This window comes from Geotrypetes seraphini, chromosome 16, assembly GCF_902459505.1.
Source record: "Geotrypetes seraphini chromosome 16, aGeoSer1.1, whole genome shotgun sequence".
Lineage (NCBI taxonomy): Eukaryota > Metazoa > Chordata > Amphibia > Gymnophiona > Dermophiidae > Geotrypetes > Geotrypetes seraphini.
The window spans coordinates 9,982,456-10,004,457 of record NC_047099.1 but is presented as its reverse complement, the minus strand read 5'-3'; the positions used below and the strand labels follow the sequence as shown (position 1 = coordinate 10,004,457).

General features: G+C 45.5%; 1 long non-coding RNA gene across 3 annotated transcripts in view; it reads right to left on the bottom strand.

Annotated features, from left to right (window-relative positions):
- Nucleotides 1–487: 487 nt before the first annotated feature.
- The window catches only part of LOC117350932, a 48,759-nt gene continuing 27,244 nt past the window's right edge, over nucleotides 488–22,002 (bottom strand). For 2 of the 3 annotated variants that reach the window (XR_004537298.1, XR_004537299.1), the window contains exons 2-3: nucleotides 2,249–2,367; nucleotides 488–1,832 (exon numbers count right to left, since the gene is read on the bottom strand). This is a non-coding gene — a long non-coding RNA (uncharacterized LOC117350932). Of the gene's footprint in view, nucleotides 1,833–2,248; nucleotides 2,368–4,537; nucleotides 4,589–22,002 lie in introns of those variants that run through there. The other variant, XR_004537300.1, reaches the window with a different exon arrangement.

Sequence of the window (22,002 nt, the reverse complement as noted above, 5' to 3'; positions counted from 1 at the left end):
ATATTATATATAGCTAAAAGATGTAGAAGTAACCTCAGAGGATGATTTTGTCCCAGTCATTCTAGAACAGGGGTAGGGAACTCCGGTCCTCGAGAGCCGTATTCCAGTCAGGTTTTCCCCAATGAATATGCATGAGATCTATTTGTATGCACTGCTTTCAATGCATATTCATTGGGGAAATCCTGAAAACCCGACTGGAATACAGCTCTCGAGGACCGGAGTTCCCTACCCCTGTTCTAGAGTATCAGCTGACATAGGAGGAAAGCGAGAAGTACTCAAGGATTTGTTGTGTTTTTTTAAAAAATATCTTTATTCTTTTTAACACCAAAAATAAGTGCAACATATTATACATACATTTTATACTTTTAACAGCACTTAAATTCTATCAAATTATGTTTTATGACAAATACATATATCATCACCCTCCTTTCTACATATCCAACAATTGCACTCAAATTAAAAGTATCTCCCCAACCACCCACCCTTGACGTGTATGATCAAAGGGCAAAATCACCAATCACTCCTTACAGAATTTTATCAATGGCTCTCAAACGTCCATAAATTTCCTATAATATCCCTGTTGTATGGCCAAACATTCTATTTTAAAAGTACTCAAGATCTTATCCAAACCTCCCACTTCAAGCCTTGCTCAACAGTCCCTCTGCAGCTGTTATATCAAGGAGAGCAGAGCCTGTTGAGCTCCGAGGGCCATGGGAGATGAGAGCTGGTTAGTGCCTGACTTCCAAAGCTCATATGGGAAGAAAGTCTCATTATGTGGCCACAGACCAACACAATTTATAAGCACAGTAAATGCTGGAATTTCTCACCTTCCATCAGAGGAATAAGGGAGACATTCAAGCGCAAAGTACATGAAAACCAACTTTATTATATATAGTCTGCTACAACATTCCCAGAACATGTTCAGTTCCTTCCATTTATTTATTTAATTCAATTTCTATCTTGTTCTCCCGGGAGCTCAGAATGGGTTACAAGCCAACATTCACAGTAGGTTACATTGGACAGTACGTTTGGCAATACAAGACCAATACAGTAACATAAGGACAAGGCTGGACAGTCTTTAGTTTCCGCAAATTGGGAGCTTTTGGGACAACACCCATATGTGGCTGACTCATCCTGCTTGTCCTAGGAGAACTTAAGGATAGCTTGGGTGGGGACATTCAGAGGAAATTCCTGGGGAGGTAATACAGTAGATTAGACCAGATGATCACCAACTAGTGGTTGTTGGTGGGAGAATTTATTAAAAAAAATTTATCAACCTCCTATATCGAGGTGGCATTGGAATAACATGCACAGAATATAACAAGAAATTTACAAACGTCTTGGGTTACAGATGAATAATCACATCTTGAAAAGATCTTCACAGTACAGTTCATCTTAAAACCAGCATTAAATTTCTGAATATCCGATAATGCTCCAGTTAATTTGTTCCACAGCGTGTCAAAGCCAAATCGCATTGTGCCCTTGGATTGCAAAATTCTGAGCAGTCGGTAAATTGCCATAACTTGTGATAGATACCAAGGAATCCCATGGTAAATGACTAAATATCATCGTTAATGTTTTGAAAATGATACGTAATCAGGTAACCAATGCAATTTCTTCAACCAAGGTGTTATATGGTCAAATTTTCTAACTCCACAAATTAGCCTTGCAGCCGCATTTTGGACCATTTGTAAAGCTTTGCACTGAACTGTTGGCTTGTTTGCAGCTGGACCTTTTAGTTGGAGAAAGGTCTTCACAGCTCTACGAAGGGGCTTCCCTAGCCACTGTGTTTCCAGGTTTGGTCCTACATCCAACGACTCACCTCCTACAGGCTGCAGAGAGATCAGAAAGGCATACGGTGAAAAACTGAAAGTTTATAGCAATGGGGGTGGGGGGGGGTGTGGGTGGAGAAGAGGGTCTTGTCCAAATAAGGGAGAGACATGGACTCGAGAAAGAATTGAAACACAAGAGTTTGGGTCTTGAACTTTAAGCACAAATAAAATTACTTTTCTGATTCTTTTTATTCAACACAACAGAAGATACGACTTATCAGGCATGAGTGTTGGAACTGGACAGACTAAGCCAACCAGGGCACATATTGGAACCCAGGAATTTGCGGAGGGGGGGGGGAAGTCCTATACATTCTGCCAGTGAAACAGGCAAGAGACAAAAAGCCCAATATGCAGCGTACAAGTTTCCTGGAGGAGGAGGAGACAGAGAGCAGCTGAAGGCCACACTAGTGCCTTACCTATTGAGGGTTCCTCTGAGAATCTCAGTCTGAGGAGACTCTTATATCCGAGGAATCTTTCTGCCATTTCTCAATAGTCAGAGGCAGCAGAGATGCCAGGAGAAAGGTCCTTCCTGGGTCTAGGGAAGAGAGAGAAATATCTGCTTAGGTTAGGGATTACCAAACCTGTCCTGGGTTTTCAGGGTATCCAAAATGACTAAGCATGAGATTGATTTTCAATAGAGTTGCATACATCACCTCCTTTGTCTGTCTACAATTAGATTTAAGGGGTGAGGGAGGAGGAGGAGAGAGACAGGTAAATGTGCAGAAAATTTAATGCGGTGATTCCTGAACCTGTGCTGGGGGGAATCCCAGTGAGTCAGCTTTGCATACAAGGTTTACCATTTCTTAGTAAACAGGGCAGGCAGCCTGCAAGATCCAAAATGGAAGTCAGCAAAAAGCAGACAGCCAAAAAGATGTGTGGAAACCAAGTTCAAGTTTTTTTGTGCAGACGTCAGATTAAAAAAAGCACGCATAAAACCCGACACAGGCCCATGTTTCGCCCACATTAAGGGCTGCATCAGGGGTTAATAAAACTAGGTGGGGATAAAAGCTGAATCACCAACAGGTGAAAGCCACAACGTAAAAGGTTAACGCCCCTGTGGAGACAGCAGCATTAGATAACACTCAAAAATGCAGCCTTTAATGTGGGTGAAACGCAGCCTGTGTCAGGTTTTATGCAATCAATTTTATTGTGCAGACATGTAGATAAAATTCAAAGTGTTATCTAATGCTGCTGTCGCCACAGAGACACTTTTTGGCCGTACTGCTTTTCGTTGACTACCATTTTAGCATAAGTAATAGTTTGCAGTAGCTCAGCCTCCACATTCACCCTCTCATGGAGTAACAGGAGAGTCAGCCGATATCCTTCACCTACTAGAAAAATGGAACACACTGTGTGCACCCCAAATCAGACCTGCTCCCCCCACACATGCAAGCACTCAAAGGAAGTGTCCATGCTTTGGATGGAAGGGTATAGCTAGATTATGTATCTGTTTGGGAATAGATAAACCCTAGGCCGCTGACCAGGAAAACTCCAATTATGAAGGCAGAAACAGCGATTACTCCCATGGCTCCCATATCAACTCCCTGATGGCTGGTTGCAGAGGAGAAAAGAGGGGACCCTGGTCTAGTGTCCTCATTTCAGCCCTTAAAATCAACTAAGGTGAGGTCAATATGCAACAGAAGAAAAATAAGACCACAAACCCCAGTGCGTAATCAAAACTACAGCACCCAACATGCAACGGGGCAAAAAGCAGAAATCCTAAGTCAGTTGCACCGCAAGACAACCCAGCTGATGCTCAGCTTCTCTCTCTCTAGAGCCAGCATTAGGTTGGATATCCAAGATGCATGGCCACAATTATCTTTACATACGAGTACGCGGTTTGGGAGACGGGTTAATTTGCACACTTCTAGACATCTGAAAACACCTGACCCATCACTGGCACACAGGAGGCCAGAACATAATTTTCCAGATAGGTGGTAGTGGTGGTCAGAGAACAGATGTGGAACCAAAGCAGAATTTTAAATCTCCATAAAAGTTGAGCTTAGTAGGGATAAGTTCACTGGACCAGATATACTATGGACTTTTCCTCCAGGAAACTGTCCAAACCCTTCTTAACACCACTCTTTATTATTGAGAAAGACATGGGGGAAGCCACTGCTTACCCTGGATTGGTAGCATGGAATCTTGATACTCTTTGGGGTTCCAGAATCTCACCTACTCTTTGAGATTCTGGAATGTTGCCAGGTACTAGTGACCTGAATTGGCCACCGTGAGAACGGGCTAATGGGCTTGATGGACATTGGTCTGACCCAGTAAGGCTAGACTTATGTTCTTAGGATCAACAGGTCCTCTGAACCATACTAATCCTATGGACACAGCACTGGCCAGACAGCACTGCCCTTCTCCTGGAAGCACACTTGGCTGGCCAGGTGTTTTAGGAATATGCATGAGAAATATGCATACTGTATATTAGCAAACCATTGCATGCAGATCTCATGAATATTCATGGCCCTCCAGGGACCCTAATCCAGGCACCAGTCCCCATCAGTACTTATCACAGAGGCAGGATGGCAGCTGCAAATTCAGATGAAAGATACCAGGATTACCTCTAGCAGCCGTTTGTCGCACTGCTCAGTAAACACAGCTAAGCCAAAAGCATGATAGACAACACAGCTATTCTCCCCATGTTCTCTTGTGGAACAAAGCCTCAAGCAATGGCTCAGAAAAAGCAGATGCGGACTCACCAGCATATGTTCGATCTAGATCCAGCTTTGCGGTCTCCTGCAGAACCTTGTTTTTCTACAAGTGGGAAGGAACATGTCCAAAACTGAGACAAACGTGTCCACAATCCAAGACTAACCCCAGATCTCTGGTCACCAAATCTCCCTTTCAGCCACTGAATCAACATGATATGAAGCTCAAGCAGACAATAGAACCTAAGCAAAATTACTAATACAACAGGGGATTAGAACTCTGGACACAGGGAGATACATACAAGTCGATATTATAAGACATGTAATGGGCCAACAGCTGCTCCAGGCCATTCAGATCCCTCATCTAGGGCTAATCCAGTGCACTTAAGCTTTCAGCTCTTGTTCTCATCGTCATCGCTCACTTGACAAAGGGATGTAAACAGTTGGGGGCAACCCCTGGGAATTTAGATCTTCTATTGCTATCCAGCGCACATAAAAGCGTGCAGCTCTTGTTCTTGTCACTGTCCTCTTGCCAAAGTGATGTAAATACTGAGGGATGACTCCTGGCCATTTAGATCCCTCTTCTCGGGCTATCCAGCGCATTTTAAAGCATGAAGCTCTTGTTCTTGTCATCACCGTCAACTGACCTCTTCCTAATGGGATGTAAACAGTCAGGGGTGACTCCTGGCCATTTATATCCATTGTCTGGGGATATCCAGCACATTTTAAAGCTGGAAGCTCTTATTCTTGTCATCAACCGAACTCTTCCTAATGGAATGTAAACATTCAGAGGCGACTCCTGTCCATTTAGATCCCTCGTCTGGTGCTACAACTATAGTTCTTATCGTCACCATCCTCTTGCCAAAGGTATGTAAATAGTCAGGGGCGACTCCTGGCCATTTAGATCACACTTCTGGGGCTATCCAGTGCATTTTAAAGAATGAAGCTCTTGTTCTTGTCGTCACCGTCAATACTCTCCTGCCACAGTGATCTAAACAGTCAGGGGTGACTCCTGGTCATTTAGACCCTTCTTCTGGGGCTATCCAGCACATTTTAAAGCATGAAGCTTTTGACCTTGTTGTCACCATTACCGCCCTCCTGCCAAAGTGATGTAAAGAGTTAGGGACGATTCCTGGCCATTTAGATCCGTTTTCTGGGGATATTCAGTACATTTTAAAGAATGAAGCTCTTGTTCTTGTCAAACTGACCTCTTCCCAAAGGGATGTAAACAGTCGTGGGCAACTCCTGGCCATTTAGATCCCTCTTCTGGGGCTATCCAGCACATTTTAAAGCATGAAGTTCTTGTTCTTGTCGTCACCGTCAACTGACCTCTTCCCAAAGTGATGTAAATAGTCAGGGGCGACTCCTGGCCATTTAGATCCCTCTTCTGGGGCTATCCAGCACATTTTAAAGCATGAAGTTCTTGTTCTTGTCGTCACCGTCAACTGACCTCTTCCCAAAGTGATGTAAATAGTCAGGGGCGACTCCTGGCCATTTAGATCCCTCTTCTGGGGCTATCCAGCACATTTTAAAGCACAAAGCTCTTGTTCTTGTCCTCACCTTCAAACGACCTCTTCCTAATGGGATGTAAACAGTAAGGGGTGACTCCTGGCCATTTAGATCCTTCTTCTAGGGCTATCCAGCACATTTTAAAGCAAGAAGCTCTTGTTCTTGTTGTCACCATCAACACTCTGCTGCCACAGTGATCTAAACAGTCAGGGGCGACTCCAGGCCATTTAGATCCCTCCTCTGGGGCTATCCGGCACATTTTAAAGCACGAAGCTCTTGTTCTTGTCCTCACCGTCATCCAACCTCTTCCTAATGGGATGTAAACAGTCAGGGGCGACTCCTGGCCATTTAGATCCTTCTTCTATGGCTATCCAGCACATTTTAAAGCATGAAGCTCTTGACCTTGTCGTCACAGTCAACTGACCTCTTCCCAAAGTGATGTAAATAGTCAGGGGCGACTCCTGGCCATTTAGATTCCTCTTCTGGGGCTATCCAGCACATTTTAAAGCACGAAGCTCTTGTTCTTGTCCTCACCGTCATCTGACCTCTTCCTAATGGGATGTAAATAGTCAGGGGCGACTCCTGGCCATTTAGATCCTTCTTCTATGGCTATCCAGCACATTTTAAAGCATGAAGCTCTTGACCTTGTTTGTCACAGTCAACTGACCTCTTCCCAAAGTGATGTAAATAGTCAGGGGCGATTCCTGGCCATTTTGATCCCTCTTATGGGGCTACCAGCACATTTTAAAGCACGAAGCTCTTGTTCTTGTCCTCACCGTCATCTGACCTCTTCCTAATGGGATGTAAATAGTCAGGGGCGACTCCTGGCCATTTAGATCACACTTCTGGGGCTATCCAGTGCATTTTAAAGAACGAAGCTCTTGTTCTTGTCGTCACTGTCAATACTCTCCTGCCACAGTGATCTAAACAGTCAGGGGCGACTCCTGGTCATTTAGACACTTCTTCTGGGGCTATCCAGCACATTTTAAAGCATGAAGCTTTTGACCTTTTTGTCACCATTACCGCCCTCCTGCCAAAGTGATGTAAAGAGTCAGGGACGATTCCTGGCCATTTAGATCCGTTTTCTGGGGATATTCAATACATTTTAAAGAATGAAGCTCTTGTTCTTGTCAAACTGACCTCTTCCCAAAGGGATGTAAACAGTCTTGGGCAACTCCTGGCCATTTAGATCCCTCTTCTGGGGCTATCCAGCACATTTTAAAGCATGAAGTTCTTGTTCTTGTTGTCACCGTCAACTGACCTCTTCCCAAAGTGATGTAAATAGTCAGGGGCGACTCCTGGCCATTTAGATCCCAATTCTGGGGCTATCCAGCATATTTTAAAGCATGAAGTTCTTGTTCTTGTTGTCACCATCAACTGATCTCTTCCCAAAGTGATGTAAATAGTCAGGTGCGACTCCTGGCCATTTAGATCCCTCTTCTGGGGCTATCCAGCACATTTTAAAGCATGAAGCTCTTGTTCTTCTCGTCACCGTCAACTGACCTCTTCCTAAAATGATGTAAATAGTCAGGGGCGACTCCTGGCCATTTAGATCCCTCTTCTGGGGCTATCCAGCACATTTTAAAGCACGAAGCTCTTGTTCTTGTCCTCACCGTCATCCGACCTCTTCCTAATGGGATGTAAATAGTCAGGGGCGACTCCTGGCCATTTAGATCCTTCTTCTATAGCTATCCAGGACATTTTAAAGCATAAAGCTCTTGACCGTGTCGTCACCATCACCACCCTCTTGCCAAAGGTATGTAAATAGTCAGGGGCGACCTCCTGGCCATTTAGATCCCTCTTATGGGGCTATCCAGCATATTTTAATGCACGAAGCTCTTGTTCTTGTTGTAACCACCCTCCTGCCAAAGTGATATAAACCGTCAGGGGTAACTACTGGCCATTTAGATCCCTCTTCTGGGGCTATCCAGCACATTTTAAAGCACGAAGCTCTTGTTCTCACCGTCATCCGACCTCTTCCTAATGGGATGTAAATAGTCAGGGACGACTCCTGGCCATTTAGATCCCTCTTCTAGGGCTATCCAGCGTGCTTAAAAGCATGCAGCTCTTGTTCTTGTCATCGCTGTCAACCGACCTCTTCCCAAAGTGATGTAAATAGTCAGAGGCGACTCCTGGCCATTTAGATACCTCTTATGGGGCTATCCAGCACATTTTAAAGCATGAAGCTCTTGTTCTTGTCGTAACCGCCCTCCTGCCAAAGTGATGTAAACAGGGGCGATCTCAAATCAAACTTGGAAGAAAGAAAACTTGCTCAAGCAGAGTTAAATCAAACATACAAACTGAGACATGTGGTGTGGTGAAAAACCAGTTAAACTAATATCATTAATAAAAGGAACCATAGACTTCAAACACTCAGCACTGACGTGGTGATATTCATACCCCACTGAAACACCAAAGTCTATGGCACTTTGAAATAGGCTATTGATATTTACAAATAATGTAATTGTCGACATCAACCTAGACTATAATGTAGCAAAAGTACTTAACTTGATCCAACGGGAGTTCAGCAGTTTCACCAATTGTAGCTTCCTCATGGGTTCAAAGACTTTTCCAGTCTGGTTTATCTATTTCAGCGGCAATATTTGACTACCTAATGGACATCAAATGAAAGGTTTTAAAGCCTGCACCAGTTACATATAATATAACATTAGTTACAAGTTACTTTAATTCCTTGAAAATGACTAACAGCGTGCAGCATTTGATCTCGTCTTCATCGCCCTCTTGCCAAAGTAATGTAAACAATGAAGGGTGACTCCTGGCCATTTACCGTAGATCCCTCATCTGTGTCTACAACACTTGTTCTTTTCACTGTCACCATCCTATTCCCAAAGGGATGTAAACAGTCAGGGGCGACTCCTGGCCATTTAAATCTTTCAACTTGGGATATCCAGCACATTTTAAAGCACGAAGCTCTTGATCTTGTCATCACTGTCAACCGAACTCTTACCAATGAGATAGTCAGGGGCGACTCCTGGCCATTTAGATCCTTCTTCTGGGGCTATCCAGTGCAATTTAAAGAATGAAGCTATTGTTCTTGTTGTCATCGCCCTCCTGTCAAAGTGATGTAAACATTCAGGGGTGACACCCGGCCTTTTAGATCCCTCTTCTAGGGCTATCCAGCGTGCTTAAAAGCATGCAGCTCTTGTACTTGTCGACACCATCAACCAACTTTTTCCCAAAGTAATGTAAATAGTCAGAGGCGACGCCTGGCCATTTAGATCCCTCTTCTGGGGCTATCCAGCACATTTTAAAGCACGAAGCTATTGTTCTTGTCGTCACCGTCAACACTCTCCTGCCACAGTGATGTAAATAGTTAGGGGCGACTCCTGGCCATTTAGATCCTTCTTCTAAGGCTATCCAGCACATTTTAAAGCACGAAGCTCTTGATCTTGTCCTCACCATCACCGCCCTCTTGCCAAAGGTATGTAAATAGTTAGGGGCGACTCCTGGCCATTTAAATCCCTCTTATGGGGCTATCCAGCACATTTTAAAGAACGAAGCTCTTGTTCTTGTCCTCACCGTCATCCGACCTCTTCCTAATGGGATGTAAATAGTCAGGGGCGACTCCTGGCCATTTAGATCCCTCTTCTGGGGCTATTCAGTGCATTTTAAAGAATGAAGCTGTTGTTCTTGTTGTCACTGTCAACCGACCTCTTCCCAAAGTGAAGTAAATAGTCAGGGGCGACTCCTGGCAATTTAGATCCCTCTTATGGGGCAATCCAGCACATTTTAATGCATGAAGCTCTTGATCTTGTTGTCACCGTCAACACTCTGCTGCCACAGTGATCTAAACAGTCAGGGGCGACTCCTGGCCATTTAGATCCCTCTTCTGGGGCTATCCAGCACATTTTAAAGCACGAAGCTCTTGTTCTTGTCCTCACCATCACCGCCCTCTTGCCAAAGGTATGTAAATAGTTAGGGGCGACTCCTGGCCATTTAGATCCCTCTTCTGGGGCTATTCAGTGCATTTTAAAGAATGAAGCTCTTGTTCTTGTCGTCACTGTCAACCGACCTCTTCCCAAAGTGATGTAAATAGTCAGGGGCGACTCCTGGCCATTTAGATCCCTCTTATCGGGCTATCCAGCACATTTTAAAGCACAAAGCTCTTGTTCTTGTCCTCACCGTCATCCGACCTCTTCCTAATGGGATGTAAACAGTCAGGGGCGACTCCTGGCCATTTAGATCCTTCTTCTATGGCTATCTAGCACATTTTAAAGCATGAAGCTCTTGACCTTGTCGTCACAGTCAACTGACCTCTTCCCAAAGTGATGTAAATAGTCAGGGGCGACTCCTGGCCATTTAGATCCCTCTTCTGGGGCTATCCAGCACATTTTAAAGAATGAAGCTCTTGTTCTTGTTGTAACCGCCCTCCTGCCAAAGTGATATAAACCGTCAGGGGTAACTACTGGCCATTTAGATCCCTCTTCTGGGGCTATCCAGCACATTTTAAAGCACAAAGCTCTTGTTCTTGTCCTCACCTTCAAACGACCTCTTCCTAATGGGATGTAAACAGTAAGGGGTGACTCCTGGCCATTTAGATCCCTCTTCTAGGGCTATCCAGCACATTTTAAAGCAAGAAGCTCTTGTTCTTGTTGTCACCGTCAACACTCTGCTGCCACAGTGATCTAAACAGTCAGGGGCGACTCCTGGCCATTTAGATCCCTCCTCTGGGGCTATCCGGCACATTTTAAAGCACAAAGCTCTTGTTCTTGTCCTCACCGTCATCCGACCTCTTCCTAATGGGATGTAAACAGTCAGGGGCGACTCCTGGCCATTTAGATCCTTCTTCTATGGCTATCCAGTACATTTTAAAGCATGAAGCTCTTGACCTTGTCGTCACAGTCAACTGACCTCTTCCCAAAGTGATGTAAATAGTCAGGGGCGACTCCTGGCCATTTAGATCTCTCTTCTGGGGCTATCCAGCACATTTTAAAGCACAAAGCTCTTGTTCTTGTCCTCACCGTCATCTGACCTCTTCCTAATGGGATGTAAATAGTCAGGGGCGACTCCTGGCCATTTATATCCTTCTTCTATGGCTATCCAGCACATTTTAAAGCATGAAGCTCTTGACCTTGTCGTCACAGTCAACTGACCTCTTCCCAAAGTGATGTAAATAGTCAGGGGCGACTCCTGACCATTTAGATCCCTCTTCTGGGGCTATCCATCACATTTTAAAGTGCGAAGCTCTTGTTCTTGTCGTCAGTCAACTGACCTCTTCCCAAAGTGATATAAATAGTCAGGGGCGATTCCTGGTCATTTTGATCCCTCTTATGGGGCTATCCGGCACATTTTAAAGCACAAAGCTCTTGTTCTTGTCCTCACCGTCATCTGACCTCTTCCTAATGGGATGTAAATAGTCAGGGGCGACTCCTGGCAATTTAGATCTTTCTTCTATGGCTATCCAGCACATTTTAAAGCATGAAGCTCTTGACCTTGTCGTAACCATCACCGCCCTCTTGCCAAAGATATGTAAATAGTTAGGGGCGACTCCTGGCCATTTAGATCCCTCTTATGGGGCTATCCAGCACATTTTAATGCATGAAGCTCTTGTTCTTGTTGCCACCGTCAACACTCTGCTGCCACAGTGATCTAAACAGTCAGAGGCGAATCCTGGACATTTAGATCCCTCTTCTTGGGCTATCCAGCACATTTTAAAGCACGAAGCTCTTGTTCTTGTCCTCACAGTCATCCAACCTCTTCCTAATGGGATGTAAATGGTCAGGGGCGACTCCTGGCCATTTAGATCTCTCTTCTGGGGCTATCCAGCACATTTTAAAGCATGAAGCTCTTGTTCTTGTTGTCACCATCAACACTCTGCTGCCACAGTGATCTAAACAGTCAGGGGTGACTCCTGGACATTTAGATCCCTCTTCTTGGGCTATCCAGCACATTTTAAAGTACGAAGCTCTTGTTCTTGTCGTCACAGTCAACTGACCTCTTCCCAAAGTGATAAAATAATCAGGGGCGATTCCTGGCCATTTTGATCTCTCTTCTGGGGCTATCCAGCACATTTTAAAGCACGAAGCTCTTGTTCTTGTCCTCACCATCATCCGACCTCTTCCTAATGGGATGTAAATAGTCAGGGGCGACTCCTGGCCATTTAGATCCTTCTTCTATGGCTATCCAGCACATTTTAAAGCATGAAGCTCTTGACCTTGTCGTCACAGTCAACTGACCTCTTCCCAAAGTGATGTAAATAGTCAGGGGCGACTCCTGGCCATTTAGATTCCTCTTATGGGGCTATCCAGCACATTTTAATGCATGAAGCTCTTGTTCTTGTTGTCACCGTCAACACTCTGCTGCCACAGTGATCTAAACAGTCAGGGGCGAATCCTGGACATTTAGATCCCTCTTCTTGGCCTATCCAGCACATTTTAAAGCACGAAGCTCTTGTTCTTGTCCTCACCGTCATCCGACCTCTTCCTAATGGGATGTAAATAGTCAGGGGCGACTCCTGGCCATTTAGATCCCTCTTCTGGGGCTATCCAGCATATTTTAAAGCATGAAGCTCTTGTTCTTGTTGTCACCGTCAACACTCTGCTGCCACAGTGATCTAAACAGTCAGGGGCGACTCCTGAACATTTAGATCCCTCTTCTTGGGCTATCTAGCACATTTTAAAGCATGAAGCTCTTGACCTTGTTGTCACAGTCAACTGACCTCTTCCCAAAGTGATGTAAATAGTCAGGGGCGACTCCTGGCCATTTAGATACCTCTTCTGGGGCTATCCAGCACATTTTAAAGTACGAAGCTCTTGTTCTTGTCGTCACAGTCAACTGACCTCTTCCCAAAGTGATATAAATAATCAGGGGCGATTCCTGGCCATTTTGATCTCTCTTCTGGGGCTATCCAGCACATTTTAAAGCACGAAGCTCTTGTTCTTGTCCTCACCGTCATCCGACCTCTTCCTAATGGGATGTAAATAGTCAGGGGCGACTCCTGGCCATTTAGATCCTTCTTCTATGGCTATCCAGCACATTTTAAAGCACGAAGCTCTTGTTCTTGTCCTCACCGTCATCCGACCTCTTCCTAATGGGATGTAAATAGTCAGGGGCGAATCCTGGCCATTTAGATCCCTCTTCTGGGGCTATCCAGCACATTTTAAAGCACGAAGCTCTTGTTCTTGTCCTCACCGTCATCCGACCTCTTCCTAATGGGATGTAAATAGTCAGGGGCGACTCCTGGCCATTTAGATCTCTCTTCTGGGGCTATCCAGCACATTTTAAAGCATGAAGCTCTTGTTCTTGTTGTCACCATCAACACTCTGCTGCCACAGTGATCTAAACAGTCAGGGGCGACTCCTGGACATTTAGATCCCTCTTCTTGGGCTATCCAGCACATTTTAAAGTACGAAGCTCTTGTTCTTGTCGTCACAGTCAACTGACCTCTTCCCAAAGTGATAAAATAATCAGGGGCGATTCCTGGCCATTTTGATCTCTCTTCTGGGGCTATCCAGCACATTTTAAAGCACGAAGCTCTTGTTCTTGTCCTCACCGTCATCCGACCTCTTCCTAATGGGATGTAAATAGTCAGGGGCGACTCCTGGCCATTTAGATCCTTCTTCTATGGCTATCCAGCACATTTTAAAGCATGAAGCTCTTGACCTTGTCGTCACAGTCAACTGACCTCTTCCCAAAGTGATGTAAATAGTCAGGGGCGACTCCTGGCCATTTAGATTCCTCTTATGGGGCTATCCAGCACATTTTAATGCATGAAGCTCTTGTTCTTGTTGTCACCGTCAACACTCTGCTGCCACAGTGATCTAAACAGTCAGGGGCGAATCCTGGACATTTAGATCCCTCTTCTTGGCCTATCCAGCACATTTTAAAGCACGAAGCTCTTGTTCTTGTCCTCACCGTCATCCGACCTCTTCCTAATGGGATGTAAATAGTCAGGGGCGACTCCTGGCCATTTAGATCCCTCTTCTGGGGCTATCCAGCACATTTTAAAGCATGAAGCTCTTGTTCTTGTCCTCACCGTCATCCGACCTCTTCCTAATGGGATGTAAATAGTCAGGGGCGACTCCTGGCCATTTAGATCCCTCTTCTGGGGCTATCCAGCATATTTTAAAGCATGAAGCTCTTGTTCTTGTTGTCACCGTCAACACTCTGCTGCCACAGTGATCTAAACAGTCAGGGGCGACTCCTGAACATTTAGATCCCTCTTCTTGGGCTATCTAGCACATTTTAAAGCATGAAGCTCTTGACCTTGTTGTCACAGTCAACTGACCTCTTCCCAAAGTGATGTAAATAGTCAGGGGCGACTCTTGGCCATTTAGATACCTCTTCTGGGGCTATCCAGCACATTTTAAAGTACGAAGCTCTTGTTCTTGTCGTCACAGTCAACTGACCTCTTCCCAAAGTGATATAAATAATCAGGGGCGATTCCTGGCCATTTTGATCTCTCTTCTGGGGCTATCCAGCACATTTTAAAGCACGAAGCTCTTGTTCTTGTTCTCACCGTCATCCGACCTCTTCCTAATGGGATGTAAATAGTCAGGGGCGACTCCTGGCCATTTAGATCCTTCTTCTATGGCTATCCAGCACATTTTAAAGCATGAAGCTCTTGACCTTGTCGTCACAGTCAACTGACCTCTTCCCAAAGTGATGTAAATAGTCAGGGGCGACTCCTGGCCATTTAGATCCCTCTTCTGGGGCTATCCAGCACATTTTAAAGAACGAAGCTCTTGTTCTTGTTGTAACCGCCCTCCTGCCAAAGTGATATAAACCGTCAGGGGTAACTACTGGCCATTTAGATCCTTCTTCTGGGGCTATCCAGCACATTTTAAAAGCCCAAAGCTCTTGTTCTTGTCCTCACCTTCAAACGTCCTCTTCCTAATGGGATGTAAACAGTAAGGGGTGACTCCTGGCCATTTAGATCCCTCTTCTAGGGCTATCAAGCACATTTTAAAGCAAGAAGCTCTTGTTCTTGTTGTCACCGTCAACACTCTGCTGCCACAGTGATCTAAACAGTCAGGGGCGACTCCTGGCCATTTAGATCTCTCCTCTGGGGCTATCCGGCACATTTTAAAGCACGAAGCTCTTGTACTTGTCCTCACCATCACCGCCCTCTTGCCAAAGGTATGTAAATAGTTAGGGGCGACTCCTGGCCATTTAGATCCCTCTTCTGGGGCTATTCAGTGCATTTTAAAGAATGAAGCTCTTGTTCTTGTCGTCACTGTCAACCGACCTCTTCCCAAAGTGATGTAAATAGTCAGGGGCGACTCCTGGCCATTTAGATCCCTCTTATGGGGCTATCCAGCACATTTTAAAGCACAAAGCTCTTGTTCTTGTCCTCACCGTCATCCGACCTCTTCCTAATGGGATGTAAACAGTCAGGGGCGACTCCTGGCCATTTAGATCCTTCTTCTATGGCTATCTAGCACATTTTAAAGCATGAAGCTCTTGACCTTGTCGTCACTGTCAACCGACCTCTTCCCAAAGTGAAGTAAATAGTCAGGGGCGACTCCTGGCAATTTAGATCCCTCTTATGGGGCTATCCAGCACATTTTAATGCATGAAGCTCTTGTTCTTGTTGTCACCGTCAACACTCTGCTGCCACAGTGATCTAAACAGTCAGGGACGACTCCTGGCCATTTAGATCCCTCTTCTGGGGCTATCCAGCACATTTTAAAGCACGAAGCTCTTGTTCTTGTCCTCACCATCACCGCCCTCTTGCCAAAGGTATGTAAATAGTTAGGGGCGACTCCTGGCCATTTAGATCCCTCTTCTGGGGCTATTCAGTGCATTTTAAAGAATGAAGCTCTTGTTCTTGTCGTCACTGTCAACCGACCTCTTCCCAAAGTGATGTAAATAGTCAGGGGCGACTCCTGGCCATTTAGATCCCTCTTATGGGGCTATCCAGCACATTTTAAAGCACAAAGCTCTTGTTCTTGTCCTCACCGTCATCCGACCTCTTCCTAATGGGATGTAAACAGTCAGGGGCGACTCCTGGCCATTTAGATCCTTCTTCTATGGCTATCTAGCACATTTTAAAGCATGAAGCTCTTGACCTTGTCGTCACAGTCAACTGACCTCTTCCCAAAGTGATGTAAATAGTCAGGGGCGACTCCTGGCCATTTAGATCCCTCTTCTGGGGCTATCCAGCACATTTTAAAGAACGAAGCTCTTGTTCTTGTTGTAACCGCCCTCCTGCCAAAGTGATATAAACCGTCAGGGGTAACTACTGGCCATTTAGATCCCTCTTCTGGGGCTATCCAGCACATTTTAAAGCACAAAGATCTTGTTCTTGTCCTCACCTTCAAACGACCTCTTCCTAATGGGATGTAAACAGTAAGGGGTGACTCCTGGCCATTTAGATCCCTCTTCTAGGGCTATCCAGCACATTTTAAAGCAAGAAGCTCTTGTTCTTGTTGTCACCGTCAACACTCTGCTGCCACAGTGATCTAAACAGTCAGGGGCGACTCCAGGACATTTAGATCCCTCCTCTGGGGCTATCCGGCACATTTTAAAGCACAAAGCTCTTGTTCTTGTCCTCACCGTCATCCGACCTCTTCCTAATGGGATGTAAACAGTCAGGGGCGACTCCTGGCCATTTAGATCCTTCTTCTATGGCTATCCAGCACATTTTAAAGCATGAAGCTCTTGACCTTGTCGTCACAGTCAACTGACCTCTTCCCAAAGTGATGTAAATAGTCAGGGGCGACTCCTGGCCATTTAGATCCCTCTTCTGGGGCTATCCAGCACATTTTAAAGCACGAAGCTCTTGTTCTTGTCCTCACCGTCATCTGACCTCTTCCTAATGGGATGTAAATAGTCAGGGGCGACTCCTGGCCATTTATATCCTTCTTCTATGGCTATCCAGCACATTTTAAAGCATGAAGCTCTTGACCTTGTCGTCACAGTCAACTGACCTCTTCCCAAAGTGATATAAATAGTCAGAGGCGATTCCTGGTCATTTTGATCCCTCTTATGGGGCTATCCAGCACATTTTAAAGCACGAAGCTCTTGTTCTTGTCCTCACCGTTATCCGACCTCTTCCTAATGGGATGTAAAAAGTCAGGGGCGACTCCTGGCCATTTAGATCTTTCTTCTATGGCTATCCAGCACATTTTAAAGCATGAAGCTCTTGACCTTGTCGTAACCATCACCGCCCTCTTGCCAAAGATATGTAAATAGTTAGGGGCAACTCCTGGCCATTTAGATCCCTCTTCTGGGGCTATTCAGTGCATTTTAAAGAATGAAGCTCTTGTTCTTGTCGTCACTGTCAACCGACCTCTTCCCAAAGTGAAGTAAATAGTCAGGGGCGACTCCTGGCCATTTAGATCCCTCTTATGGGGCTATCCAGTACATTTTAATGCATGGAGCTCTTGTTCTTGTTGTCACCGTCAACAATCTGCTGCCACAGTGATCTAAACAGTCAGAGGCGAATCCTGGACATTTAGATCCCTCTTCTTGGGCTATCCAGCACATTTTAAAGCACGAAGCTCTTGTTCTTGTCCTCACCGTCATCCGACCTCTTCCTAATGGAATGTAAATAGTCAGGGGCGACTCCTGGCCATTTAGATCTCTCTTCTGGGGCTATCCAGCACATTTTAAAGCATGAAGCTCTTGTTCTTGTTGTCACCATCAACACTCTGCTGCCACAGTGATCTAAACAGTCAGGGGCGACTCCTGGACATTTAGATCCCTCTTCTTGGGCTATCCAGCACATTTTACATTACATTACATTACATTAGGGATTTCTATTCCGCCATTACCTTGCGGTTCAAGGCGGATTACAAAAGGTTAATTTAGAAATACAGAGTTACATTGATTGGCTAGATAGGTAAGTTGTAGATTTTATAAACATTAACTGGTTGTTGAGGGTGAGGTGGTTTGTAAGAGAATTAATAGTTGGTCATATTGGAGGTTCTTTTGTTGTTGTTAGTGCAGTAATGGGTAGATCAGATGTCGGTTTTAGAGTTACTAAGAGGTCGTGATGTTAGTGCTGCTTCTTGTTCTTGTCGTCACAGTCAACTGACCTCTTCCCAAAGTCTTGTAAACAGTAAGGGGTGACTCCTGGCCATTTAGATCCCTCTTCTAGGGCTATCCAGCACATTTTAAAGCAAGAAGCTCTTGTTCTTGTTGTCACCGTCAACACTCTGCTGCCACAGTGATCTAAACAGTCAGGGGCGACTCCAGGACATTTAGATCCCTCCTCTGGGGCTATCCGGCACATTTTAAAGCACAAAGCTCTTGTTCTTGTCCTCACCGTCATCCGACCTCTTCCTAATGGGATGTAAACAGTCAGGGGCGACTCCTGGCCATTTAGATCCTTCTTCTATGGCTATCCAGCACATTTTAAAGCATGAAGCTCTTGACCTTGTCGTCACAGTCAACTGACCTCTTCCCAAAGTGATGTAAATAGTCAGGGGCGACTCCTGGCCATTTAGATCCCTCTTCTGGGGCTATCCAGCACATTTTAAAGCACAAAGCTCTTGTTCTTGTCCTCACCGTCATCTGACCTCTTCCTAATGGGATGTAAATAGTCAGGGGCGACTCCTGGCCATTTAGATCCTTCTTCTATGGCTATCCAGCACATTTTAAAGCATGAAGCTCTTGACCTTGTCGTCACAGTCAACTGACCTCTTCCCAAAGTGATATAAATAGTCAGAGGCGATTCCTGGTCATTTTGATCCCTCTTATGGGGATATCCGGCACATTTTAAAGCACGAAGCTCTTGTTCTTGTCCTCACCGTCATCCGACCTCTTCCTAATGGGATGTAAATAGTCAGGGGCGACTCCTGGCCATTTAGATCTTTCTTCTATGGCTATCCAGCACATTTTAAAGCATGAAGCTCTTGACCTTGTCGTAACCATCACCGCCCTCTTGCCAAAGATATGTAAATAGTTAGGGGCGACTCCTGGCCATTTAGATCCCTCTTCTGGGGCTATTCAGTGCATTTTAAAGAATGAAGCTGTTGTTCTTGTCGTCACTGTCAACCGACCTCTTCCCAAAGTGAAGTAAATAGTCAGGGGCGACTCCTGGCCATTTAGATCCCTCTTATGGGGCTATCCAGTACATTTTAATGCATGGAGCTCTTGTTCTTGTTGTCACCGTCAACAATCTGCTGCCACAGTGATCTAAACAGTCAGAGGCGAATCCTGGACATTTAGATCCCTCTTCTTGGGCTATCCAGCACATTTTAAAGCACGAAGCTCTTGTTCTTGTCCTCACCGTCATCCGACCTCTTCCTAATGGGATGTAAATAGTCAGGGGCGACTCCTGGCCATTTAGATCCCTCTTCTGGGGCTATCCAGCACATTTTAAAGCACGAAGCTCTTGTTCTTGTCCTCACCGTCATCCGACCTCTTCCTAATGGGATGTAAATAGTCAGGGGCGACTCCTGGCCATTTAGATCTCTCTTCTGGGGCTATCCAGCACATTTTAAAGCATGAAGCTCTTGTTCTTGTTGTCACCATCAACACTCTGCTGCCACAGTGATCTAAACAGTCAGGGGCGACTCCTGGACATTTAGATCCCTCTTCTTGGGCTATCCAGCACATTTTAAAGTACGAAGCTCTTGTTCTTGTCGTCACAGTCAACTGACCTCTTCCCAAAGTGATAAAATAATCTGGGGCGATTCCTGGCCATTTTGATCTCTCTTCTGGGGCTATCCAGCACATTTTAAAGCACGAAGCTCTTGTTCTTGTCCTCACCGTCATCCGACCTCTTCCTAATGGGATGTAAATAGTCAGGGGCGACTCCTGGCCATTTAGATCCTTCTTCTATGGCTATCCAGCACATTTTAAAGCATGAAGCTCTTGACCTTGTCGTCACAGTCAACTGACCTCTTCCCAAAGTGATGTAAATAGTCAGGGGCGACTCCTGGCCATTTAGATTCCTCTTATGGGGCTATCCAGCACATTTTAATGCATGAAGCTCTTGTTCTTGTTGTCACCGTCAACACTCTGCTGTCACAGTGATATAAACAGTCAGGGGCGAATCCTGGACATTTAGATCCCTCTTCTTGGGCTATCCAGCACATTTTAAAGCACGAAGCTCTTGTTCTTGTCCTCACCGTCATCCGACCTCTTCCTAATGGGATGTAAATAGTCAGGGGCGACTCCTGGCCATTTAGATCCCTCTTCTGGGGCTATCCAGCACATTTTAAAGCACGAAGCTCTTGTTCTTGTCCTCACCGTCATCCGACCTCTTCCTAATGGGATGTAAATAGTCAGGGGCGACTCCTGGCCAATTAGATCCCTCTTCTGGGGCTATCCAGCACATTTTAAAGCATGAAGCTCTTGTTCTTGTTGTCACCGTCAACACTCTGCTGCCACAGTGATCTAAACAGTCAGGGGCGACTCCTGGACATTTAGATCCCTCTTCTTGGGCTATCTAGCACATTTTAAAGCATGAAGCTCTTGACCTTGTTGTCACAGTCAACTGACCTCTTCCCAAAGTGATGTAAATAGTCAGGGGCGACTCCTGGCCATTTAGATCCCACTTCTGGGGCTATCCAGCACATTTTAAAGTACGAAGCTCTTGTTCTTGTCGTCACAGTCAACTGACCTCTTCCCAAAGTGATATAAATAATCAGGGGCGATTCCTGGCCATTTTGATCTCTCTTCTGGGGCTATCCAGCACATTTTAAAGCACGAAGCTCTTGTTCTTGTCCTCACCGTCATCCGACCTCTTCCTAATGGGATGTAAATAGTCAGGGGCGACTCCTGGCCATTTAGATCCTTCTTCTATGGCTATCCAGCACATTTTAAAGCATGAAGCTCTTGACCTTGTCCTCACCGTCATCCGACCTCTTCCTAATGGGATGTAAATAGTCAGGGGCGACTCCTGGCCATTTAGATCCTTCTTCTATGGCTATCCAGCACATTTTAAAGCATGAAGCTCTTGACCTTGTCGTCACAGTCAACTGACCTCTTCCCAAAGTGATGTAAATAGTCAGGGGCGACTCCTGGCCATTTAGATCCCTCTTCTGGGGCTATCCAGCACATTTTAAAGAACGAAGCTCTTGTTCTTGTTGTAACCGCCCTCCTGCCAAAGTGATATAAACCGTCAGGGGTAACTACTGGCCATTTAGATCCCTCTTCTGGGGCTATCCAGCACATTTTAAAGCCCAAAGCTCTTGTTCTTGTCCTCACCTTCAAACGACCTCTTCCTAATGGGATGTAAACAGTAAGGGGTGACTCCTGGCCATTTAGATCCCTCTTCTAGGGCTATCAAGCACATTTTAAAACAAGAAGCTCTTGTTCTTGTTGTCACCATCAACACTCTGCTGCCACAGTGATCTAAACAGTCAGGGGCGACTCCTGGCCATTTAGATCTCTCCTCTGGGGCTATCCGGCACATTTTAAAGCACGAAGCTCTTGTTCTTGTCCTCACCATCACCGCCCTCTTGCCAAAGGTATGTAAATAGTTAGGGGCGACTCCTGGCCATTTAGATCCCTCTTCTGGGGCTATTCAGTGCATTTTAAAGAATGAAGCTCTTGTTCTTGTCGTCACTGTCAACCGACCTCTTCCCAAAGTGATGTAAATAGTCAGGGGCGACTCCTGGCCATTTAGATCCCTCTTATGGGGCTATCCAGCACATTTTAAAGCACAAAGCTCTTGTTCTTGTCCTCACCTTCAAACGACCTCTTCCTAATGGGATGTAAACAGTAAGGGGTGACTCCTGGCCATTTAGATCCCTCTTCTAGGCCTATCAAGCACATTTTAAAGCAAGAAGTTCTTGTTGTCACCGTCAACACTCTGCTGCCACAGTGATCTAAACAGTCAGGGGCGACTCCTGGCCATTTAGATCTCTCCTCTGGGGCTATCCGGCACATTTTAAAGCACGAAGCTCTTGTTCTTGTCCTCACCTTCATCCGACCTCTTCCTAATGGGATGTAAACAGTCAGGGGCGACTCCTGGCCATTTAGATCCTTCTTCTATGGCTATCCAGCACATTTTAAAGCATAAAGCTCTTGACCTTGTCGTCACAGTCAACTGACCTCTTCCCAAAGTGATGTAAATAGTCAGGGGCAAC